The sequence below is a fragment of the Parasteatoda tepidariorum genome, chromosome 2, assembly GCF_982258835.1.
Source record: "Parasteatoda tepidariorum strain Cologne lab strain chromosome 2, Ptep-v5.0, whole genome shotgun sequence".
Lineage (NCBI taxonomy): Eukaryota > Metazoa > Arthropoda > Arachnida > Araneae > Theridiidae > Parasteatoda > Parasteatoda tepidariorum.
The window spans coordinates 15,985,120-15,999,885 of NC_141756.1; the positions used below are offsets into that span (position 1 = coordinate 15,985,120).

Here is a 14,766-nt window from a genome sequence, read left to right on the forward strand (position 1 = left end):
ATCGCTCAATGCTTATGATAAAGTAATGCTAGTGGTACGCGCTAAACTTTTTCAACTTTTAAGTTTAGTCTGTGTGATTCTGAGTTTGATTTCTCACCTTTTAAGAACGATAATGAGTTTAAACTTCTTATACCAGATACGTACATTAATTATAGAAAATGTAACATATGTATTTTCTAGAATGCTGGAGTGTGTCACCTTTTGTTGCTACTTGGAATTTCCCATTGCTTGACACGTTAGGACGTGCATCATATTGCAAATTGTGAAAACACGTTTGACATTTCTATAGAAAGAGATTAGTATATTCAGTTTTGTTTCGATGTATGTTGCTTACAAAGTAAGTAAGAATAAAAATTTAAGCAAAATTTTCCCTGCTGTGTATGTTTAAGGATCTCAAAATTATTATTACACTTGTTTTTCAATTCTAGATGGTCTTAGAGTGTTAACTTTAATGAATATCGATTGTTTTAATATTTTTAAAAGCACCGCTTTTTATTAAACTGTACACTGAATATTATTTTTATTCTAATCGCTTTTATTTGTCATTGTTTATAAATACAATTGTCGTCATCATTATGTAGTTACACAACACAATGTATGTCAGCTGTAAAATATCCTAAAATTCTCATTCATCTCTTTTGTTAACTTATCAAAGAATCATTGATTTTTATGAAAATTTAAACTTTGTGTTTATTAAGGGTACTTAAAAAACTTTGTATTTATTAAGTTTTTAAACATAGTTGTGTTGTTTACATAATGCTTCTTATATGCAAAGGAAATAAACAGTGATGTGAAAATATGGTACTGAATTTATTTGTTACAATCTGGTCTTCTTTTTTTTTTTTCGTTATTAACATCTTTTGCCCCCCCCCCTCAACTTTGTTTACCATTATATTTTATTTGCCTATTTTTTTTTCAAAAAAATTTGTGCGAATATTTTTTGTGCTTTATTGTTTAGTTTTACTGTTTATTTAATATCTAGAACATCATAGTTTGCTTCAATGCTTTTATATTTAAAAGTTAGTTTTATTTTTGCTCAAAATTCCATAGTTAATTGCAATTAAGTTTCATAGAATCAAAGTTGTTTTAACCTGGTTACAAAGTTGTTAGTTTTGATATTCTTTAGACTAACTCATTTTATATTTTACTTCAAAACACTATTTAGTGTCAAATACACAAATAGTAAAAGTAGTAGTTTTCTATCCTGGTAAATGTAAACACATTATTTAGTGATAAATTTAAAGTGAAAATGTTTCATAGGTTGGTGAGAGTAATATGTCAAAACTTAATATCATTGCTTTATTCATTATGTTTGTTCCTATTCTATATTCAAATTTTTTTTGTAACCAAATATTTATATTTTAGGAATACAGTGCCAGATAATGCATTGAAAGAATTCCTTGAATCATCATAAATTTATGTTCAATTAAGTTAAAAACAAGATTTAATTTAAAAATTAAAATCACTTTGCAGATATTTAGCAGATTTAAGAACTTTTTTAAGGTTTTTTTCTTCCTTTACATGTGAAATTTTAAGAACTATTTTAAGTGTGTATTTTAATATCACACCTTTCAAAAAATTGTGCTGGAGACATTCAAGGATTTTCTAATGACCTGGTATTTTTATTTTAGTATCATAAATATATTCACAGCTCACTACTTTTTTTTTTTTTAAAGTAATAAAACCTTAGAGTTGAGTTGACAAGATTTTGACTTCACAGAACTTTCATAAATTGAAGAATCATATTTTAATTTTTTTTCTTCTTTCTAATGAGAAGCAATAGACAGGGGTGCTCATTCCCTTCTTGACTAATGGAAAAAACACCCCTTCCCCATTTTTACAAGCAATAAAAATGCATGCAAATTTAATTTTTTAACTATATCTGATCTGACTTGATTAGATTCTGATCGCTGTTAGGAAAATTTAGAAAATGTTATTTTTCTGTTGAGAATGATTGCAATGCAAAACAAATGCAGAAATTGGTGTTGTTCTCTTTGAAAATTATATCAATTTAACGACCAATTTGATTCAGATTTAAACAGAAATGTAATGTTACTAAGCATCTATTCAAATGCAAGTAGGTATTTTTTTAAAAAATAAATTAATTTATATAGAAATAATTTAAAGAGTGCAGAAAGAAATTTTCAAAATTTTATAGATTTTTTCAATTTATATGTTATCACAATCATATATTATGCATCAATTAGCAATGTTCTCTCAGGCATTTATTGAAAATATTAAAAAAAAATTATTTTATTATAATATGCAGTTTTTTTTAATAAATTATTTAAGCAGAATTATTTTTATATGAATATAATATTACATTATGATATAGTAATTAATTTTAAATGTTTTATTAATTTAGGCTCAATTGTGGGTCATGATATGTTTTGCCTGTGCTTTTTCTGTTTATGTTTGAGAATAGGAATTCTCAAGCATCAGAAAGAAAGTTTTTATAAGTTTAATAAGTGTTAGATATTTAAAAACCATCAAGCTTTCAGAATTTTTTGTTATTTTACCAACTTTTTAAGAGCCTTGCCATGAAAGAGCTGGAACAAAGCGATATCGTATATTTACTTTTGAATCATTTATGTATAGTGGTGTGTAAAATAAGTTTAAATAATGCATAACGATTAATGTAATGATGTTTAAGTAATGAAAAATGCATTAAAACATAAACATAGTTACCTGTAGAATAAATAATTGCAAAAAGCATTGAAAGTTTGCAGCCCCACAGTTGATAAAATCTCCAACCCCCCAGGAAACAAGAGAATTAGTTGATTAAGTGAAAAGGTTACATAAAACTTTTCAAAATCCAGAGCTTTCTGTTTTACTTATGAATCTCCCTCTTCATTATGTTCGGGAAAATCTTTTTCTTTTACCCAATTAATGAATACCTTGAACCTTGCTTTCTAATTCTTTGTAAATTTGTACTAAGAAATTTAATTCTTCTAAGGAAATGGAAGAGTTTAAACCACAATGTACACAAAATGCATCAATACCATCTTCTTTTAAAAATGACTTGTTAATACTGCAGTCACAAGAACTAAGGATTTGTTATCTTGGAGAACTCAGGCATCTTTTTTTTTGGGGGGGGGGGTCTTCCCCTAGCAGTAACCCCTTCCTCTCAAAAAAATATTAATTATAAAATTAATGTTTTAGTTATGTAAATTTTGAATTGAAGATTTAATAAACTTATATGATAATAATGATCCCACCCTTTTAAATAAAAATCCTACCCCCAAAGAAAAAGATTTTGAAATCTTAATTCATCACTCTAAGAAATCACCCTCAACCTAATCATGGCATAGAATAATGTGTTAAAAATATATTAATAGCAAATTGTGAGAATGTTTTGCCTTTATGGAACACAATTATTAGCCCCTTAACGATCGGTTAATTTCCAAGAAAACGGTCATAAAAGTGCATTTTTTATGCCTGATTAGTGCTGACATCTAGTTTAGAATAAACTAACTATCTACAATAACCTTAAAAATATCCTGGTAATGCCATCTGGTGTGTAAAATGAGAAATAAAATGTTTTCCGGGCAAAATAAATAAATTAGTTTTATTCTTATTGGCGTGTTACTACTGAACCATGGAGCTAGGAGTACTTCTAGCTCCATGTACTGAACACTCCAGTCGGGAAATATCAGAAATATTAAAGGAGCGAGAAATAGAGGACGAAACCATCACCCACTTAAGTTTTTTTTTTTTTTTAGTACTTAAAGTTGTTTTCTTTTTTTTTTTTTTCTCTCTCTCTCTCTCTCTTTATGTGTTTGACTCCGAACTTTCTTCCCTTATCAGCATGCATACATTATGTGCAGTTGACAAGTTTTTGACGATTTTAATCGGAGATAAATTAATATTGTTGAAAACCTATGAGATTGAATCCAATTATTCACATTAATTAAAACCCATGACTTATCACATTTTAAGTAGCATATTGTATATACTGTTTTAAGATCAATCTGAAATATTGCTTGCTTATATAATTTAACTTATTTTGAGAAGAAAATGTATTAGGGGAAAAACTTATCGTTATTTAAAGATACTTCAAATGTAAAATACTATAATAACGAAAGATCTGATGCAGACTCTATAGTTGTAAAGTTGCTTTAAAAACGACATTTTTTATAATAGAAAATGGATTTTATAAACATTCTAATAATTATTTATTTAATCATTTCCTTATTTGAATAAAAGTAAGGTTTGTAATGTTCTGGTGTTTTTATTAAAATTTAAGTGTTTTATATAGTTTTTTAATATTCAATTTTTTTTAAAAATATAGCTGCACGAAGTTTTTTTTTATGTATTTTATAATTTTTATTTAATAAAAAATACATTTTCTAATTTCTTCAGTGGCCTGGGATTTATATTTAATTCTCATTATTAATTCCTGTCGATAATAACTCATTAATGTACCTCCAAGACAAGGTTAACTACTGAATCAATATTTTGCTTGTTTTAAATTTCATAAAACTTTTTTATGCTGCTCCATAAACTCTGTAAATTTAAAATTTATTAATTATTACGCTTTTATTTTTACTTCTGTCTATTTTAAAGAAGTTGGAATAAGTGCATTTTATAATTTTTGTAAATAAAAATCAACTCAATTTGACAGTTTTAGCTTTTAATTCCTTCAATGTCTACTAAAGAAATTGCGTTAACTTTTATAATCAATCACAGTCAAACAAATGCTTTGCTATTTAAGCCAATTAAAGACATAACTTACTATTGACTTTTTGACTGATTTAAAAAGTTAACTGACTATTGTTGAAAAATTCATTGTTGAATTAAATCTCTTTCCTGGTTAATTAGTAAAACAATCTGCTTATGCGCGTATTAGAAAAGTTCTTTAAAAATTTTGAAATATTAGTTTTTTTTTTATTTAATTTTTTTTTTTTTTTTTTTTTTTTGAAATATTGAAGATTTTATATAGAGATTTTGCATGGCTTTTGTCTTACATTGACCAAAAGACCAAATGTCCAAAATAGTGATGGTAAATCAAAACAATGACGGAGAAAAAAAGAATCAAAACTGACTGAAACTTTTAAATTTTCAATTGGTTTTAGATGCAAAATTATACCTGCATATTTTAATTATATCTATTTAGTTTCATGTTAAATTCAGCTACTTTTGAAAACGTATTTGGAAGGTTGTATACATTTATAAATAATAAAGAAAGACTTTTTCTGCTGAGAGTAATTTAGAATTATTAATTTCATGTTTCTTTTCATATTTCCTGATCTAAATTAATTTATTCTCCATTTGAAATACAACTGACAAATCAGGCCTTTGTCTTTATAAATTCATGAGGGTGTTGAGTTTGGATTAAAATAACTATGTTCATTCAGTGATTAGTTTGTTGCAATAAAATATTAATTTTAACTATTTTAGTTCGAAATATTAAACATTTTAGTTTGAATATTGTTTTCAGATAAAAATTAAGCATTATCAATGCGTTTTATGATGGTATTGATTGATCAATGTAAAAAAGAGAAAAAAAATACTTTTTTTTTCTTCTTTTAAACAAATGTGTTTTCGCCTGTTCTGTTCAGTGCTGTTTTTTTTTTCTTCTAAGAAGCAAATGCAATCACTTTCGAATTGACTTTTTGTATTTTTTGAACAATTAAAATTCTAATATTTCATACCCATAGTGGAATCGCTATATGCAAATAAGTGTACACTACACAAAGAAAAACCGGAGCTCAATGTTCAGCCTTAGGTAAACTAATTAATTTGAGCTAGTAACATTTTAAAGTAGAAAACCAGACTCAAAAGAAAGAGCTTTACTTTTTTTTCTTTTCGACTGATAATATGGGATAATGTAAAATATGGTCTAATTTTTTTTTTCCCCTCCATATCTTAAATTGTTTAACACTGACTAATTGTTTACGCTCTATCACCCTAGCTGTGGTGGCTCAGGAGATAGAGCGTTCTCCTTCCGATGAGTTGACCCGGTTCGATGGCTGATTGATTCGAATTCTGCACCTGGCTCGCACCAACCACAGTGGTGACGTAAAATATCCTCAGTGGTAGGCGGATCATGGTTTAGAGTCCCCTTGCCGTCAGCCTAACCGTGGAAGGTTTTCGTGATTTTTTTCTTCATGTAACGCAAATGCGGTTAAATTCCATGAAACTGTTTGGGCCGGGATAGCCTGGTCGGTAGGGCGCTGGGCCCATATCCAAGAGGTCGTGGGTTCGATCCTCGCCGGCCGAAGACTCCCCGTGTAGTAAATGGTGACTGATGCACGTTAAATCTGTCGAGTCTCAAAGTCCTCCATGTTCCCACAACAAATCAATACCTCTGGGGGTACTGATCCAGGAGTTTCCTTGTCTTCTGGATTGGTTCAAAATTACAAGGCTACGGAGTTGAACGTAAGTAGTCGTAAACCCATGAAATTGGGTCGGCTGTTCAACGACGGTTATAAAATAAAATAAAATTCCATGAAAAAGTCTTTCGTTACACTTAATCCAGGAGTTTCCTTGTCTTGTGAATTAGGTTCGAAATAACAAGGCGATTATTTTAAAAAAGTCCGAATCTGTTGGGAAAAAAAGAAAAAAAGGTTTATTCTTAGAAACCAAGCTTTGTGTGTCTGATTTCGTTACTAAAATTGTCGTCTGCAAAAATTTAGTTACAAATTTAAGATTAGTTATTTTAACTTTTACATTGCTGGTGCTTAATAATTTAGATAATTAGCAATTAAATTGTTCCTTTAAAAAAAAATCCCTATGCGCACATTATTCTGTGCTGTAAAATCTTGCTAAATTTTCAGTTTTATACTCATGTTAAGTAGAAAAAGTGTATTTATTTAACTGGTGGAAAAATAATGTATTTACGTGCAGATAGGGCTGAGTTTATTAATTAGATGTCGCTTGTTTGCGTTATTTAAAAATACTGTTTCATAATTTCCGGAGTTCAGTTAGTGGACAGAATCAGGTGTATCTTTTGACCTTTTGTAAATTTTCTACAAATCCTTTCCAGTCTGTTCTAGAAACCATTACGAAATATGGCTGATATTTTTCGTCGACTTGGAAATTAACAAAATTGTTATTTTCTACGGCAGGTGAAATCATAAGGACGTGACTTTTAATAAAATATGATCTTTATAAATCTGTCCTTTTATTATCAGACAAAATTCTTTGTTACAATTGTTCCGTCAACATGTGTTTTATCTTTAATCAACACTTTTCTATTAAGTGACTGTGGAGGTTATATACCATTTTTAAGATTAGATAGTGTTCCAGCTACTTGTAAAGAGCCCAGTTTTACCTATTGAAAATTCTTTTTCGATGACTTTAATATCGGTAGGTCTAGTTATTTTTCTCAAAACTAATATTATGGTGAGTTTGTTTTTAATCGATTGCCTCCCGTTATTTGTATTTCCTATCTTATCTTTTTATTTATTTATTTTCTTTTTCAACATCTTATTGACCTTTCCACTATTTATCTATCATAAGAAATATGCGTTTGGTTTTCATTTCATATGAGAAAAGATTTTCTCTCCCCGATTTGAACTTTCATGCCATATTTGAAATTTGTCCATATGTAATTTTTTTGTTACGTTTTCATTTTGCTTTCCAAGAAACTCCGAAAATAAAAGAAATTGATTTTAATGACCTACCAGGGGTCTGATCAGAAGAAATTTGGGTCCGTTAACGGACCCTTCACAAAATATCTTCTCATAAAAACGCACCCGTGACAAAATGTTTTAACTTAAAAACGGACCTTCCACAAAATGGTTTTTCTTTTAATCGGACCCTTCACAAATTTGTTCATCTTCATTATTGTTAATTGAATAAACCCTTCCCAGGGCAGAAAATATGAAAGATGGATGTAAACGATTTAAGTTATGTCTTCGGCAGACGATTCTTCCATTATTCGTCAGAAATGAATATTCTGCATTCAGCAAATATTCTGCATTCAGGCTGAATGCCAAATATTTGTCTGTTGCAACTCTAATTTAGAAGCAGCATTTGCTGTTTATTTTTGAAAATTTAATTTTTTTTAATTATTAATTTTACAGTGCCGAGCATAATCTTGTATCTATTTACAATTTAAAAACTGCTTGAAAAAGTTTTTTGCTATAACCGGACCCTATTTGCACAAATTCATAAAAGCGGACCCTGGTTGAAAGAATGTAAGTAATTTTTTCACAATTTCCCGAAAACCGGACCTTTCACAAAATGTCTGGACAGACCCCTGTACTTAAATAAAATTTGAACCGCCAGGATGCGTAGCGTTTTTAAAAAAGTACTTAATGGTGCTTATTTTCGATTTAAGTTTTTAAAAGTAATTTATGTTGAGATTTTATGTAGCGACCATCTCTATTTAGGACCACTTTTGGGAGACACGGAATTTTTTCTATAGACCTTGTATTGAAGAAAACCTTTAAGGAGAGACCATAAAAATCTTTCCCAGAGACCGGGCAAACATTTGCACCAAATGCCGAAAAGATCAAATAAGGAAACACAAAAAATATCAAAACAAAAATTTTAACAAGGCAAATAAGTAGATTAAAATATATTTTAAATATTTGTTTAAGATTCTTATTTAAATTTTTTTTTTTAACGATGCAACCTCATGTTGTAGTTAGGGTGCACTAAAGACGATGCTATCAACGATTTACTTTTAGAGCTGAAAGTTAAATTAATAAAAAAAGTTCAGTAGGGATCATTTTTATAGACGCTTAATTTAATTCATAGATCTATCTTTTCATGACTCCCAACAGAAGTCCAAGAAAATGACACTGACTAAAAATAAAATCGTTTGCTGAAAATCTTGTACCTTGGATAACAATTTTGAAGTCAATGTAGGTAACATCTAAGAACGACCCACCTTCATTAACGACCATTTTACTGTGGATCGGAGATGGGTCACTCCCTACAAGTTTCACTGTATTTTTGTAACCCCTTTACTAATTCCAGTATTATTCATATTTTTAAACTAAGCATCAAAAATACTTATATTCTGTATATTTTCCAACATGATTTTTTTTTCTTCTTTTTTGCCAATTACAGTGATGAATTAGTTGACAAATAATATTAATTTCATCGACACCTTTTTGCAAAAAAATATTTTTTTTTTTTTTTTCGTTTACTTATTATGGTAGGAAACGTTAAGGGTTTGAAGGGTTTTGTTTTAAAGGGAAGATTTCGTTTTTTAGATAAAATAATTTTCGTGTTCCTTTTTTGCGGTAAAATATTTTGTGCAGAGTCCAATTTACCTGCATTTTTTTTCTGTAGATCCGTTTAGAAACCCAAATTTCTCCTTGAGTGACCTCTTATATGACCAGATTTACTGAGTTCGCTGAAATTGGAATTAAGAAAAGTGGCAGTGTTAGTTATTATTGGATTTATGTATTCTGTAAAATTTAATACTAATTAATTATATTATATGCAATAATAATATTTTTGAGTACAGTATACTTTCGATAGCTCTAAGTTAAAGGGAACTAAATAAATTTCGAGATGACAAGTTCAGAACAAAATATGTTCTAAAAAGTAAAAAAAATATATTCTAAAATATTACTTTAAAAAGTAGAGCCATGAAACACAAGAATAACTACTGTCAAATATGCATATAATGATAGTTGACTGTAAGTCTAAATACAAGAATGATAATTTTATTTTTAAAAGTAAGACTGGAACATTATGCATTAAATAGAAAAGAATTGTGCTTTACAGTGAACTTACATGGTGGTTTTTCCGAAAAAATAAATTTTCTATTAAGAAAAAAATTCGATATAGCAAGGTTTTGAGAAGAAACCCTTGCGACGTAGGAATTCAAATTAACATTAGGTGAATATATATAGTGCCAAGTGGAAAAATAATTTGTTGATATAACAAGGTTTTCGAGAGTATACTGTAGTTATATTTATTCTTGTAAAAAAAAATTTTTTTTTCTTCAGATTGTAATACTCTGTGTTATTTCGTAAACTCGACATTGACACCATGTAAGATATTTTTAGCAATACCTGTTTTACTAAATCACTTCCAACTATCTTCTAAAAAACTCTGCTAAAGGGCATCACTTTAATCTGATTATTAAGAGGCCCAGGCATGTCTTCTAATCACGCATTTTCTGGGAAGTGGAACATCTTGATCAATTATCGAGTTCTTTCAACCACGTTCCGTTTCGTAATACATTGTTTGAAGACGGAACATTCAAGGGGAAAAAAAAGGCGGCATTTTTTTAAAGATAGCATCCTGGCTGTTACGTAACTTTAAACTTGAAGATGCGCGTCGAACTTGGCAGTCGCCCACCAATGTTTATGTCTTTCCAATATTTGTAACCTTGAGGACGCAAACTCTTTACCGTAATTAAGTTGCGAGTGTCCCTCTGTTTGTTGTTGCCTCATTTTACGATCTTGTCTTTGGACCTGCTTGCATAATTTGTGTTAACTTGTTTTCATTTTTTTGAGTTATTTGTTGCGTTCTGTGGTCGCTTGCTTATTCAAGAGGAAATATTGCCGAGTGTTTATGTAATCATAAAATTTTTTTAATTGTTCTCACTGCAGTAGTGGATTTATACTGAGTTTAAAGCCTCCGGTTATTTTGACGGGATGATTTGTGAGTGCTTCTTGCATTTATGAATTTTAATATTCCAAAGTCACCTGTGGATATGAGTGGCTTTTAAAATTAAGGTTTTATTTTAAAGACTTAGTGAGGTACGTTTCTTATGTGATATTCTTGGATTTTTTCTGTTACAAAATTTTAGTTTTTCTTATTTATTGGATAATTCATCTTAACAAGATGAGGTTACTGTTTGGTGAGTTGAAGATTTTGTTAAATTGAATTTAAATGTTTGAACAATTGTATTAAGTTAAAAAATATATATTTATTTTAGTTAGACATTTATGCCTAATACAATTATATTTAATGAAACGATTTTTCTCGTATGATTTCTACTCATTCGAATGGTTATTGTTTACTATATCTCATCTCTAAGTGGCATGCGATTTCCTTTCAAACAATTACAGAATAAAATATTTTGCGAAATGAAATGTTAAGGAAGCGGGGACTTCTATAATAATCGATAACGCTAATTCTATAATAATCGATAACGCTAATTCTATAATAATCGATAACGCTAATGTTTGTATTATAAATAGCTTTAAGTTCCAAACTGCCGCCCGTATGTCTATTTTAACCATTTAAAATGATCTTAAGCGTTAAAACCGAAGCCTTTTTCTTTATTTTTAGCTTTTTCTATCGTTCCATCAGTTATAAAAGTGCATAAGCGTTATTTTAAGTGCTTCTAATAATATGCCTTCTCTATTTTTAGGGTATCATGATAATGGTAACATATAGTGGTTACAGATTTGGCGCACTAGTACAAAAGGGATAAAATAAAAATTTTATTATGATCATTGTAAAAGAAAGCTATGAAATACATGCACGCAATATAATGTCGATTTTACTTGGCACATTTTGCCTGTTCTGTTATATATTATGCTTTGCATATTGTATTCATTTAACAACACAATAATGCTGATAACCGTTTAATTTCGTTAAAATTAGTTTAAACAGCTGACAAACTATTAATAAACAGTGTTTATGATACAACCTAACTCGACATGTGTTTTTTCAAGGGCTTTTTGAAAGTGACAGATATTTTTGGAATAAAATACTTTTTTTGGCTCTGGTTATTATACGGAAAATGACATTTTTTTTCCTTCTCATTTTCTCTTCAAATATTTGTTTGAAGCTTAATAATTTAGAATGAACTGGAAATGATGATATGTTCCAAGAATATTGTTCGAAATAAAAATCGAAGATCAAATTAAAAATATCATAAACTGCCATTCCATCCAAATTTAATAAAATGTATATTTTTGGTGCAAAGAAAAAAAAAAATGTTTGAATGCTGAGTAGATTAAGAAGACGATATGTTCCATTTCCTCTATATTTTGAAAACTGTTCCGAAATTTGTAAAAAAAAAAAAAAAAAATTTATAAATAATACTTGAAATTTATAATAATAAAATTAAGCTTAGTAATTTAGAATGAATGTAATGTAGGGAAATGTAATACTATTAATGAATGTAGGGAAATTAATGAATGTAGGGAAAACAAAATACTTCTTGTTCTCAAGAAACCGAGTCCCAGACCCCTATCTTGAAATGGATTCTTATAGATTTGAAACAGTATGGAGTTTTACTTACTTAGGATCAATTATTACTATTGATTACAGAATGTCTCCTGGAAAAGAAGAAGAAAAAAAAAAAAAGACTCTATCTGGCAAATAGGGCTGTGTTTATGGGCTGAAAAGATTTATTGAATCTAGATTTCTTTCTAGAAAAACAAAGCATTTACAAATCTCTTCTCATGCCGGTCTTGACATATGCATCTGAAGCTTGGACAATGACACAGGAAGAAAATTGTTTCGTAATATTTGAGAGAAAGATTTTACTGAGTATACTTGGTGGTGTAAATGAAAACATTAACTGAAGAAAGAGATTTAACTTTGTACAAGATTTATAAACAACCTGATATTATTAAATACATAAAAATAAATAGAAAGAATTGGATAACCCACATGATTCGAATGAATAAAGACAATGCTATAAAAAAGACATTGCTTTTTAGACCCACTGGAACAAGAAAGCGGGGAAGGCCGCGTTTGAGGTGGGCTGATTTAGTGGAGTCTGATTTTCTTGCAATTAGTGAAAGAATTGGAGATCAAAGATAAATCGAAAGTCGTTATGGAGAAATATTCAGGGGAAGGCATTGGCCCACATTGGACTGTCGATGAAAATGAAGAGTGTGTGTTTGTGCGTCCCTCAGATAACTCCAGAACCGTCTATTCTATTGTCCTGAAATTTGGACCGTGGTTACAAGGGACAATTCCACCCCTCGATCCTAAAAAAACACTCAATATTTTTAATTATATCGTTCAGGAGAAACATTTGAAAAATGGAATTTACTTATTGGTTTAGAGCTACCGCCATTGATATAACTAAAACTGTAGACGATTTTAAAGATAACATCAGCGATGTCTGCTAGCTTATGGCTCTGATTAAGCAAAAAAGAAATTAATTGTACTTTTTTAGGTATTTATTTTTTATCCATTATGTCAGATAAACTTAATGATCTACATTAACAAACTAGCATAAGCAAAATACGTTACTAAATTAGTACTTCTAAAGCAATCCACGTGCTAATTTTGTTTATATTTATGCTTTTAAATCCTGTTTTTTTTTTTTTTTTTTTGAACTATAAATTTAAAATCAACGATAATTGAGTTAACTATACATACTGAAAATCAAAATTAATGGAGAAAGAACACTAATTCGTTTAAGAGAAGCGTAAGAATTAACCATATAATTACTGACGAAATTGATGCATGATTGATATTGAAAATACGAAATACTTGAAATTAAAAAAAAGCTATGTCTTAAAGGGTAAAAAATTAATGGAGAAATGGCACTAATTCGTTGTTCACGGTAAAATTTCGCCAAACCATTTTTGACTCAAATTATTAATTTTGTTAATAGATACTGGATGAAATAAAAAGTAAGATATTGCTCTGAAAACCAATTTAATGTAGAAATGAACCAATGAAAACCAATTTAATGTAGAAGACAATCCATTTAAGAGAGGCGTAGAAAATCGCTAAACTATTATTACTAACTATTTTATTTTATAACAGTCGTTGAACAGCCGACACAATTTTTTGGATATACGACTACTACTGAACTCCGTAGCCGTGTAATTTTGAACCGAATCCAGAAGACAAGGGAACTCTAGGATCGAGTATTGGGAGAAATTGTGCCTTCGTGGAGGTCTTGATGGAACTAGCCCGCATTTGCGTTACACGGAGAGGAAATCTACGAAAACCTCCCATGGTTAGCCTATCTACAAGGGGACTCCAACTCATGATCCGTCTACCACAGAGGATATTTTTACGTCAACACTGTGGTCGATGCGTGCCTATTGCGGAATTCGTATCGACCAGCCTTCGCTGGGATTCGAAACCGATTCACATCATTGAAACGCTAGCGCTCTATCCCCTGAGCCATCACGGCTCATTACTAACTATTTTATTTTATAACCGTCGTTGAACAGCCGACCCAGTTTTTTGGTTTACGACTACTAATATCCAGCTCCGTAGCCTTGTAATTTTGAACCAATCCGGAAGATAAGGAAACTCCTAGATCAGTACCCCCAGAGGTATGTTTTGTTATGGGAACATGGTGGACTTTGTGACTCGACAAATTTAACGTGCATCAGTCACCATTTACTACATGGTGAGTCTTGGGTCGCCGGGGATCGAGCCTACCTTGGACATGAGCTCAGTGTCCTGCCAACCAGGCTATCCGACACATTACTAACTATTTATAAAAAAAAAACTTTGTACTAAAAAATAAGAAATGGTACGAATTCGTTTAAGAGAAGATAAAAGTTTAAGATCGCCGTAACATTTTTGATGCCAATCATGCCAATGATGTTAAATTAATTTTGGTAATAGGCACTAATTGTAATTAAAAATAAGCTTTGCACTCTAAAATAAAATTAATATTGAAGCAATGGTATTAATTGATTTAGGAGAAAAATGGAAAACCGTCATACCATTTTTGATACCTATGATGCTCAAATAAATACTTTAGTGAGTGGTATTTGATAGAGAAACGGTAACTATTTGTTTAGGAGAAACGTATAAAACTATTGTTGGCGTCAATGATACTTAATTATTCTTGGTAATATAAACATTACTGGTATTATAGTAATTGACTGGTATATAGTGTTGGTTCAAAGTATT

The 14,766-nt window shown here is 29.8% G+C and overlaps 1 protein-coding gene across 6 annotated transcripts in view; it reads left to right on the forward strand.

Annotated features, from left to right (window-relative positions):
• The window catches only part of LOC107448828 (protein tyrosine phosphatase type IVA 2), a 28,476-nt gene continuing 13,710 nt past the window's right edge, over nt 1-14,766 (forward strand). The window contains exon 1 of one of the 6 annotated variants that reach the window (XM_043051343.3): nt 1-337. The gene's annotated coding sequence lies outside the window, so the exon portion shown is untranslated. Of the gene's footprint in view, nt 338-7,138; nt 7,348-10,140; nt 10,775-14,766 lie in introns of those variants that run through there. The other 5 variants (XM_043051377.3, XM_043051347.3, XM_043051362.3 and 2 more) reach the window with 5 other exon arrangements.